Below are 12,540 nucleotides of genomic sequence, written 5' to 3' on the forward strand. Positions count from 1 at the left end.
AATATACGACACGTGTCACATGGGATCATTCTGTTACACTCATAGACTGTATAAAACAGTGTTTGTAGTGTCCGTGACGTCACCTGTAGTGTTTCTGAAGAGCATTTATGAAGCCCAAAGTGGGCGGAGCCGGCCGTCGCCATCTTGGATAAACCGAAAATGTGCAGCGAGGCGGATTAGCTGAGGTGACGTGACGCTAACAGACGAACGGCTAGCAGTGACATCAGCGGCAATCCACCTGTCACTCAAGTGGCCACGCCCTTAATTATGCAGAACTTTAAGGCTTAATATAATTTAAACGGATGAGTTATAAAAAAAAATCATCGCCCTCACAGTCGTCATGAAGGGCAAAATTAGCTTTATAGACTAAACACACTTTTTGCACCAGACTGTAAACATGTTTCTTTCTGCTGTAAAGTTGGGCATTTTAACATGGGGGTCTATGGGATTGACTTTCTTTTGCAGCCGGTCTCTCGTGGCCAGTCGATGAACTGCAGTTTAAGTCACTTCTGTGAGCGGAGCATTTTTTTAAAGCAGCACTCAGTAGCTTCGGGACTTCTTCGCTGTATTCTCGCTTTCTGCTCGCAGGTTTCTCTCTAGAGCTCCCCCCACAGCTTCGGAATAGATATTTGACAACACTGTTGTAAAAACTCGTTGGCGATTCTCAGACACCAGAGGCTATAGATCAACGACATCAAAGCAGATGGGACATTCTTTAAAACGTCTTCTTCATTCGGGTTCGGACAGCGTGAGGGAGCGCAATAATGACAGCATTTTAGCAGATTTCTTTTGGCCGTAAAGCAATTGTTTACATCGCGAGACCTGATATCACGCGAGACTTCCTGACGCAGCGGCCGCCGGCCCGCCGGCTCAAAGTTGCAAGTGCGTATTTTCCGCTCACGGGCACCAGGGGGGTGCGAAACGACCACCATTCCCGAAATAAGTAATATAACCATTCCAATGACTCCGAAACTGTTCAGTTAAGGTAAAAAAAGTTACTTAGTTCACCTTTAAAGTGACGTGAAGTAATTTGTGCTCTGCATCTCACCCATCCAATTACACACACACACACACACACACACACACACACACACACACACACACACACACACACACACAGTAGTGAGTATTGATATTGAGCGCTGTTCATTCACTTACAGTTCCTGCTGGTACTGAGACTCGAACCTGCGACCTGTCCGACTGTCTAACCATTAGGCCATTCCTAAAAAAATTATCCTTTTGTGGTCCATAAAAGAAAGAACTGCATAATGACATTAGAACAACACCAGGATGAGTAAATTATGGGTTCATTTAAATTTTATGGTGAACAATCGCTTTAAAAATAGAGCAAATGCACAAGTTAAGAATCAACGTGAAGATAGGGATCGAGAGCTTCGTGTGTTTGGGCTGATGGTGTGATTCAATGATTGAACAGGCTTTTTATTCAGGGTTGTGTTGTTTGCTTATGTTACTCCCAACACCAGCGTAACATCTTGTCTGCGGGGCTATAGACGTCTTGAAGTGTGGTTTTAAGTGAGCCTGCCATTGCAACCTGACAATGACACACACAGTCTGAGTGTAAATGTGTGTGACAGTCTTCTCTGTTCCTCTGTCTCTCTGTCAGACTCGTTTCTGCTGCATGTACACAGGACAGGTTTGCTTTTTTCCGCTGTGTGTGTGTAGGACCAGACGAGCTCACAGTTGTCTGTTTCCCATCATTAATAATGATGTGTTGCATTATGAGTCTGACAATCATAACACTCTTGGGTGAGTGAGTGAGTGAGTGAGTGAGTGAGTGAGTGAGTGAGTGAGTGAGTGTCTGCTGCTGCTGTCAGTGTGAGAACGCTATATAAAATGACCATGTTTTTACATTACATTACGTGTAGCCGGTCCATATTGAGGACACTTTTATAGACAAGCCCGTTCAAACAAACATGATGTTTATTCCTACTTCCCACAATGCATTGCTGTCCAGTGTCTGTCTGGAGTTTAATATACAGCGCTGTCTAAAATACTAAGAACACAATGAAAATATGACATTCAAAGTCAAATTAAAAATATTTAAAACAATTGGGATGTTATAAAAGGAAATAAAGAGTCATTTCAATCAGCCAATCGCAGCAGTGAAGTCTCACACAGACACGCCCCTTCACACACCAGGGGCCGGTTTCACAAAGATAGAATTTGACTATGGCTTAGATATAGTAGATAGTCAGACTTCAGATAGACATCTAAATCAGACCGTTGCACAAAGCACTTAAAGGTATAGCGGAGGATGTTTTACTTCCTGGTGGGTAGTCTAAACTATTGGTCCTCCTAATTGTCAATCATTCTGGTGAATCAATCAAACTTTTCAAAAAGTGGAGAGGGCGGGTCTTATCTAAAATTTGGAAAGATCCTCCGCTATACCTTTAAGACTCTGACTATCTTAAGTAAGTAGGACTACAATGCAATGCATTCTGGGTAAAATAAGACACTTTTCAAAACAAAAAACATGGCGGATCGAGTAAGCGCATTCAGCCGCTCAGTGCAGTTTACCCCAGCGGAAAATATGTGTTTGTTGGAGGAGTATAACAGTTACAAGGACATTTTACTTGGGAAATTTAGCGGAGAATGTAGTAACAAGAAGAAATGTTTAAACTATGAGCCATTTTCCCTTTTCTTTTGGCTGTCTGTAATGTAACTGATTGTTACTGCTGGTTGCCAAGGTCTTAGACCTGGTTAGTTAGCCTGGGGGTAAGGTGTCTAATTTTTTTTTGGTCTAAATTAAAGGCAGGGTAGGTAAGATTTAAAAAAAAAAAAAAAACATTCCAAATTTGTTTAAACTGTCTTTATATACCAATACATAATTAAAATGTAAGTACTCTGAAAAAGAGAGTATAAAAATCGAGTGTCTGTAGACCTCTCACGACTGTTGTAAACACAGCTAATTATTTCCATTCACTCCACCCCCTCCCTTCTGGGCTTCTTCCAAAGCCACGCCCCCAAAACACATGAACGCGCGACGCCAAACGCTCAGGCTCAGCTGGAAGACACATTTATTTACTTACTTATTTATTTACCTGAGACGAGTGGAGAGGAAGGAGCGCAGTGCATGCAGTGACATCATGTCAGAATCACATGTAATAAAATACCTAACTTTATCACTATAAATATAAACAAATAAGATGGCTTTTAGTACTCACTATCAAGCTAGCATATCGATACTGGTAAAGTTTAAAATATATTTTGTTTGATTCGGTAACGAGCTATATTTATAGGTAACAAGCTATATTAAGGCTATAGATAACGAGCTATATTTATAAGGCAAAGCTAAAAACAGGTTGCATTGATACACGTTTTTCCATTACCATCAGTTACACTGTGATGAAGGTGAATTTCGTGTAAGATTCATAACATATACGGTGTTTTGCATGTAAGAGTTTCCATGATGAAAACAGTACCGGAGACAAGTAGCTGCTACCGCATCGTCGGTTCGAGGACAGGTCCGGGGTCGAGGGCGAAGCAGAGGAGGTCGTTCAAGATTCTTTTTTTGCCTTCGCTGCCTGCTTATGCAGGTGCTTTGAATTTTGAATGCTCTTTCTCTGCCATAATTTTACTCTTCGTAGGTTCCGTGCCTCTCTTGCACTCCTCAAATCAAACGGGTGCGCGCATATGGGCAGATCTTGTAGCAACAGTGGTGGTAGCCATGGTTGCGAGAGAGAGTGACAATCGCCCAAACCAATCAATTGTTTCGTCCCGGATGGAAATAATGAGCTGTGTTTATTGCAGATTAAAAGGTCTACAGTCACTCGATTTTTATACTCTCTTTTTCAGAGCACTTACATTTTAATTATGTATTGGTATTTGGTATATAAAGACAGTTTAAACAAATTTGAAAAAAAGTTTTTTTGAAAAATTCTACCTACCCTACCTTTAAGTCAGTCTTTATTTTTGTGAAACAGTCTAACTTGCATTAGACTATGAGCACATTATAGACTTGTCTAACACTATAGACCGGTCTAAAATAGCTTTGTGAAACCGGCCCCTGAGGCTAAAAATGCCTTTTATTTTTAAATTATGACGATTTTTTATGTAGAAATCTAACGTTTTCAGTGCACCCAGGGAAAAATTATAAAACAATGCAGTTCATGACCACTTTAATTGATAATCTGGCTCTGTAAAGGAAAAGGGATCAAAGGTGTTGGCGTTTTACTGCCTCTAGTGTTCATTTCACCTGTAAACTGTAGTGAATTGTATGTAAAGGTATGTTTTTTTTGTAAAGGTTGCCGAAATGTAGCTAGAGTCACGTTTTTTCAAGAAGGTTGATTTATTTATTTATGTCTTTACTTATTTAGGGGTGGTGGTCCTTTACTACAACACACACTGTGTTCTGGAATTGATCCCAGTAATGTTTACCAGCGTCTAGTACCAGCAACTTATTTTGCATTGACGCATTAAAGCTCCTCAGCAATTTGATAGCATCTTTCTGGACTCAAAGCCCACTGTGAATGTAGATCAGAGTCGACATGAAATAAAATTTCACCGTTTTTTTTAATTTTTTTTTTTATTTATGTTATAGATCTTATTGTGAACGATTCATCTGTGTATATGTTTCTTTTCAATCCAAATGCCATAACTGGATTTTAGTGAAGTTGAGGTGACATATGCAGGACTCCTCCAATCATTTAGTCTGCTTACCTCATGTTCAACGTCCATTTTTGAGTGCAACGTCCACATCTCACAATACAATCAACGACAGATGAACAGAACCGTACATTTTTTCTTTTTTTTTTTGACTATCTGTTACTCTCAGATGTGTCCCAATAAGAAAAGATCTGTCGCTATACTTCTGTTTCATCACAACATTAAGAGGAACGAGTGAACTCTCAGCTTTCTTCTTTGGTGCAAGTGTCATTGTGTGAATGATTGTCCTTTTTGGTGGCGTGTTGTTTAGCTAAAAAAACTGAGGAAGTGACATCAAACCAGCAGCCAAAACTGACTGATCTTGACTGTGGCCATAACCTTGCCTCTCCTCCTCCAAAATAAATTAAGAAATAAAGAGGATGAGGAAGAACCTTTAGGATGTCTACATCTTCTGTTAGAGGAAATGAAAACCATTTCTACAGATGTGCTCCCTTTCATGGCCAAAAAGGGATTAGAGGGAACATCAGACATTGTTTCTATGTATTGTTTGACTTTAAAGTCATGCGCAAAATGGGATTAAAACACAACAAAAAATGCTGATAAATAACCTTCAGTACCCCACCCCTCACCCCCCCTCCCCGTCTGAAGACTAAACCAGCTTCAAACAGCAACCGTGTTCCTGACAGTAAATTTTCTTCAAATCTCCCATTTCTAACAAGATCCTCTTAAAAGCCCATAACAAGCAGCTGAATTGTTGCTCTCTTCATCTGGAGGGGTGTAAGACACCATGTCTAACTTCAAAGTCCATCTTAACGCCACACTTTAATTGTATCTTCTCCGACACCCTGCATGCCATCTGATTCTGCTGACTGCACTTACTGCACTTAACACTTCTTTCTCTTTTTGGGTCCAGTCATCCCTTTATTTGAGCCATGCACACTTAAAGGGATAGTTCACCGACAAAATGTAAATTCCGTCATCATTTACTCACCCTCATGTCATTCCAAACCTTCAAGACTTTCTTTACATTTCCCGAAGAGACACGGTCACTTGAACAGATTGAATTCAGACTTTCATTCACATTTAAACATTCATTAGTGAACATAAACAAAAGCTCAACCATACTTGCTTGATGAGAAAGAACCTTATTGGTTGATGTGCTGCGTAACACGAGAATGAACCTCATTGGTTCTTGCTGAAGCTCAAACGTGCTGCGTAACACGAGAATGAACCTCATTGGTTCTTGCTGAAGCTCAAACGTGCTGCGTAACACGAGAATGAACCTCATTGGTTCTTGCTGAACCTCAAACGTGCTGCGTAACATGAGAATGAACCTCATTGGTTCTTGAGAAGCTCAAACGTGCTGCGTAACACGAGAATGAACCTCATTGGTTCTTGCTGAACCTCAAACGTGCTGCGTAACACGAGAATGAACCTCATTGGTTCTTACAGAAGCTCAAACGTGCTGCGATACACTAGGATGAACCTCATTGGTTCTTACAGAAGCTCAAACTTGCTGCGTAACATGAGAATGAACCTCATTGGTTCTTGCTGAAGCTCAAACGTGCTGCGTAACACAAGGATGAACCTCATTGGTTCTTACAGAAGCTCAAACGTGCTGCGTAACATGAGAATGAACCTCATTGGTTCTTGCTGAAACTCAAACGTGCTGCGTAACACGAGAATGAACCTCATTGGTTCTTGCAGAAGCTCAAACGTGCTGCGTAACACTAGGATGAACCTCATTGGTTCTTACAGAAGCTCAAACGTGCTGCGTAACACGAGAATGAACCTCATTGGTTCTTGCTGAAGATCAAACGTGCTGCGTAACACGAGGATGAACCTCATTGGTTCTTACAGAAGCTCAAACGTGCTGCGTAACACGAGGATGAACCTCATTGGTTCTTACAGAAGCTCAAACGTGCTGCGTAACATGAGAATGAACATCATTGGTTCTTGCTGAAGCTCAAACGTGCTGCGTAACACGAGAATGAACCTCATTGGTTCTTTCAGAAGCTCAAACGTGCTGCATAACACGAGAATGAACCTCATTGGTTCCTGCTGAAGCTCAAACGTGCTGCGCAACACGAGAATGAACCTCATTGGTTCTTACAGAAGCTCAAACATGCTGCGTAACACTAGGATGAACCTCATTGGTTCTTACAGAAGCTCAAACGTGCTGCGTAACACGAGAATGAACCTCATTGGTCCCTGCTGAAGCTCAAACGTGCTGTGTAACACTAGAATGAACCTCATTGGTTCTTACAGAAGCTCAAACGTGATGTGTAACACGAGAATGAACCTCATTGGTTCTTACAGAAGCTCAAACGTGCTGCGTAACACGAGAATGAACCTCATTGGTTCTTGCTGAAGCTCAAACGTGCTGCGTAACACGAGAATGAACCTCATTGGTTCTTGCTGAAGCTCAAACGTGCTGCGTAACACGAGAATGAACCTCATTGGTTCTTACAGAAGCTCAAACGTGCTGCGTAACACTAGGATGAACCTCATTGGTTCTTACAGAAGCTCAAACGTGCTGCGTAACACGAGAATGAACCTCATTGGTTCTTGCTGAAGCTCAAACGTGCTGCGTAACACGAGGATGAACCTCATTGGTTCTTACAGAAGCTCAAACGTGCTGCGCACACGAGGATGAACCTCATTGGTTCTTACAGAAGCTCAAACGTGCTGCGTAACATGAGAATAAACATCATTGGTTCTTGCTGAAGCTCAAACGTGCTGCGTAACACGAGAATGAACCTCATTGGAATCTTGCTGAAGTTCAAACGTGCTGCGTAACACGAGAATGAACCTCATTGGTTCCTGCTGAAGCTCAAACGTGCTGCGTAACATGAGAATGAACCTCATTGGTTCTTGCTGAAGCTCAAACGTGCTGGGTAACACGAGAATGAACCTCATTGGTTCTTGCTGAAGCTCAAATGTGCTGCGTAACACAAGAATGAACCTCATTGGTTCTTGCTGAAGCTCAAACGTGCTGCGTAACACGAGAATGAACCTCACTGGTTTTTGTTGAAGCTCAAACGTGCTGCGTAACACGAGGATGAACCTCATTGGTTCTTGCTGAAGCTCAAACGTGCTGCGTAACACAAGAATGAACCTCATTGGTTCTTGCTGAAGCTCAAACGTGCTGCGTAACAAGAGAAGCATCAAAGTGCTAGTTGCTTAGTCTGTCAATCAGGGCTGGACTGGTAATCTGGCATACCAGATTAGGCCGACGTGCTTTTTGGGAGGATACATCTCTTTTTTTTTTTACGGCCCATAAAACTCATACATCGGCGGCCCATTCGTTTTGTTTTGTTTAATTGACGGCGCTGGGTTAGTGCCGGTGTAATGCATTGGTCAAAAAAAAGTAAGCGTTAGTTATTTTCCACTGACAGACCGGCCCATGAAACGCGTAGATCAGCGGCCCATTGGTTGTTTTCTTGATTGACACTGGGCTGGCCCAATCACATCTTTAAACACCTCCCCCTTTGGGCTTTGAGTGAGCGTGCAATGTCAGTGTGTATCTGTCAAAACAGTCTGAGACATGGAGAAGAAACGCAAGGAATGTGCAGAGAAATAGCGTGAAAAATAGATACAGGCCCTTCAAGCAGACGCTGTAAAATGTGTCAAAATATATGTTTTCTGCAGCAGCATGACCTTCATCAGCTCCCGTGGCTGATGAGGAGGATAGTGAGGAGGATCAGGAGAGAGATGAGAAAGGGTAGAGTCTGCGGTAAGCAGAACTACGTTCAAAACACTTTGGCTATGAGTGTAGGAACCCATTACCCAGTTACGCATTATTTCCACATCTGCATAGCTGACGATTACAGAAATTTACTAGAAGTTTAAAGAGACGCGTTTTTATCCATGTTTTCCGCCAAAATAAAAGCTTGATGCAGTTTCCGTCAAAATAAAAGATCATGTGCTTATCTCTTTCAAGTTTAGAAATTAGTACAAAACTAATTATGAAAGTTTTCTTTATTTTTCAGTGCATTTGTTTTACAATATATGGCTATTAAGCTACTGTCATGAGATTAATATTATAATTATTATTATGTAGTAGTGTAATATAGACAGACACTTTTACTAAAAGAAGTTTGATTTTTTCTTTGTTTAATTTGCACACTGAATATGGGTTGGAGTTTTTAATTTCGAACCCTCAAACTGCACCAGATTGATGAATATAACATTAAAATGCACAAAATTTTCTTAGGGGGAGCCTGCCCCCAAACCCCCCTAGAAGGACTGAGGTCCACCCACCACAGTTTTACCAAAAATCCTGTGAGAAACACTGGTATTGCTATGCCAATGCAGCTTATAGCTTGTTTTTTGGATGCATCACTGTGGAGTATGGTTCAATTGTATTAATAAATTAAAATTTTGTACTTATTTCATCTGTTAACTCTCACTCGTTTATACTCACTCATTACATGGCATTAGTGGTTTTAATGAATAGGAGTTGAACAAAAACATATTCAAGGGCGTGCAAAAATGGGTGGTGTTTATGATCATATGTAGTGGGCCAGTCTGGGCCAAAATGCCAGGGAGCCGATTTTCTGTCCCAGTCCAGCCCTGCTGTCAATGGACAGAAATCTCTCAAAGTTCATTAAAACATCTTCATTTGTGTTCCCAAGATTAACAAAAGTCTTACGCGTTTGGAACGACTTGAGAGTGAGTAAATGATGACAGATTTTTTTTATTTATGGGTGAACTATTACTTTAAAGGGATCATTTACTCATAAATAAAAATTCTGTCATTATTTACTCAATCTAATTTCACTCCAAATCCGTATGAATTCACCCGTAAGACTTTCTCTTGTTAGATCGTGCCAACATCACCAAATTGTTAGATCGGATGGATCTCCACGTCAGAAATATCAGATCCGGACACAGAAAACCTGCTAGAAGATATTTGTCTCATATCCAAAACTATATTAACAGACTTCTGTCATTGTGATGTTTGACTGAGAAACCAGGAAAGAGCAGAAGCAGGAGACGAAGCGATGATAATAATAAGAGCAGAGTTTAGTGAATAATCTTAGTTGATTCAATGCTCAGACTTCATCTGACCCGTACAAACCCAACAAGTGTTATTAAGTGAACCAAACCAGCTGTTCTTGTCCATTCAACAAAAAATCTTCTGAAGTCACAAAAACAATGTTGACCTACAAATGCAAAACACAATAGAGAATTTTATTTTATTTATTTATTTATTTAGCTTAGATCTTGATTTTCACACTCCATTTACGAATCTGAACATTGGGCCAAACTTATTCACAGGACAGATTATAATCTCAGATACCTGATTCCTTATCTCAATTTTGTCTAAACGTGTAGTTACCGCATTATGCCAACACACTTGAATAGATTTGAATATGCAGAGGTCTGAATGCAGCAGAAGTGATTTCAGTGAAACTTTTGATCGGTTCCTGACACAACGCTTTCACATAACTTCAGAAGACTTATGATATTATCTGTACTGTTTTTGTGCTATTAAGATATGTTTATGGTTCTTTTTTATAGTTCCCTATGGTTGTTTTCATTGCATAGAAAAGAGTAGCTTGGAAATTCCTCTTTTGTTAAAGTCGTAAAGGGTTTGGAAAGACAATGGATGAGTAAAGGATGCGAACTTTCATATCTGGATGCACATTATCTTTAATGATATTGTCTTGTTTATTTGCCTAAGCCATCATTTCCTCCAAAAGCACGGTCGTTGCTTCTGTGTATGCCATGCAAATGATGATCTGTCTCATTTTCTTTTGCCTTCCCTGCGTCCATGCCTTCCTCCTCCCCCACATTCACACACATTCACAAAGTGGACATTCACACTTCACTCCTGGTGGACGTCTGTGATAATTGCCATAAGCCTCCTACTTGCTTTCATTTTCCATTGTTCTCCCTAAAGTCTTTGCTCTGGCTTGTGATAAAGGGATAATCACTTCAAAGCAAACTGCTGAGAGTTTAGCCCTGAGCTGAAAGAGCAGGCAGACAATACAGTCATTGAGAGCAGTTACTGATCACAGCGTTCATCACGCTCTCAGACGCGCTCGCTTTAGCCGCCGCAAAGTGAACACTCAGCAAACTACCAAACGGGAAGAAATGTGGCTATTTTGGCCATTGGTGGTTCACTTTTAAAAAGTACTTATAAAGTGAGCAGAGATTCTAACACTGGATTTTAATAACATTTTATTCCTAGTTATTAAACATGTTTAGCTGGGTCTTATCAGTAATAAGTATAGGGGTGTAAGGATACCCTCATATCACGATATTGAACTCACGATACGATATTATTGCGAGACATTTGGTAAAAGGTTAACAAAAAATGTACTGTTGATTAAAATGTGTAAAAGAATCGGCTTGGACTTGTTGCTGGAAACCCAAAGCACAGGACAATAGAGACACCAGAATAAACATATTCATGATTCTGAAGCTGAAAACACAGAATTATTTTAGACGAATATTATCTTGCACTCTTTCACTTAAAATAATGTATAGGCCACTTTTTACTGGTAATATTTGGCATTATCAGGACCCACAAATATTGCATTATTATACATTTTATTCAACATTATATATAGTAGTTTAATGTAGTACTGACACTAAAACTCTGAAAACTTGATTTTTTTTGTTATTTCGGGTGAACTATCCACAATACAGATTATAACTACACGATACATATTATTGCATTTCTGTATTGCAAAATATATTGTGACATGATATTGTTACACCCCTAGTAATAAGCAATTGCACACAAAGCAAAATAGTTGTCCAACGATATCAATGAATCTCAATGAGCCTGTAAATGGTCCATCCTTGGACAATGACTTCCTAAAGTCATTAGAATTAGAATAGAGCATTAGAGTGCGTGTTTCATTCGTGGACCGTTTCCACCATGAAAACATTCGATTATTGTGAAAGATTGCACCGTGAAGGATGTGAGCAAAGTCCTCTGGTCTAAAAGTGTGTCCTTTTCTAAAAATGTGCTTTATGTTCCGCTCACCATAGTATGACGGCGATGTGTACAGAGCTTCACATCTGCTCTTTAAATTCCTCTCATTTAGCACTAATGCATGTATTTTATAATATCCTGCTCCTTAAAGTGAATGTAGAACATCAAAGGAAGCGCTCGAGCCTTTGAAGTATCATAAGTGGAATCAGTGGAACGTCCTCCCTCACTAGTTCAAAATGCAGGACAAGCTTTTCTGGTAGTTTCACTTTTTTACTTGAGAAGGACTTTTAACTACACTGCTACTGTAAAGTAACCTACTTCAAACTTTTGTGCTGTTTTAACTAACCTCGCCGGGTCTAAAAGGGGTCGTTCACACACAAATGTCACTTACTTACTCTCCCGCCATTATGTTGTTCAAAACCTGAACGCATTTCTTTCTTCTTCTGAACACAAAAGAAGATATTTTAATCTCTTTCTTGTATAGAATTGCATTGTGTTGTATAGAAAAACAACACCAAGACATTTTTTTCAAAATATATCTTCGTTTGTGTTAAAGGAGAAAGAAAAATAGAAAATCATAGTGATTTGAAACAACATATGATGACAGAATTGTTTTTTTTATTTTTTATTTTTTTATCTATCCCTTTAATCATCAATGTATAAGTCTGCATTAGGGTTTTTCTATTTGACTTTATTAAAATATATATATATATATCATAATTTACTCTCAAATGGAAGATATTTGCTGCTTGGATATTCTGCTAAACATATCATTGCTTTCCATTAAAGAAATAAACCAAGACTGGAGCAATATGAACATGAGAAAATGATGATTATATTCTTATTCTGGGGGTGAATTATTATATTCTAGTCTTTAATTCGTCAGAAACAGCACTTTTGAAAGGAATTGTTGGTTTTGCGCTCTTCGGTCACATCGTCAAATTGCGCTCCAAATTAATTTA

Source organism: Leuciscus leuciscus (genome assembly GCF_965113295.1).
Source record: "Leuciscus leuciscus genome assembly, chromosome: 1".
Taxonomy (NCBI): domain Eukaryota; kingdom Metazoa; phylum Chordata; class Actinopteri; order Cypriniformes; family Leuciscidae; genus Leuciscus; species Leuciscus leuciscus.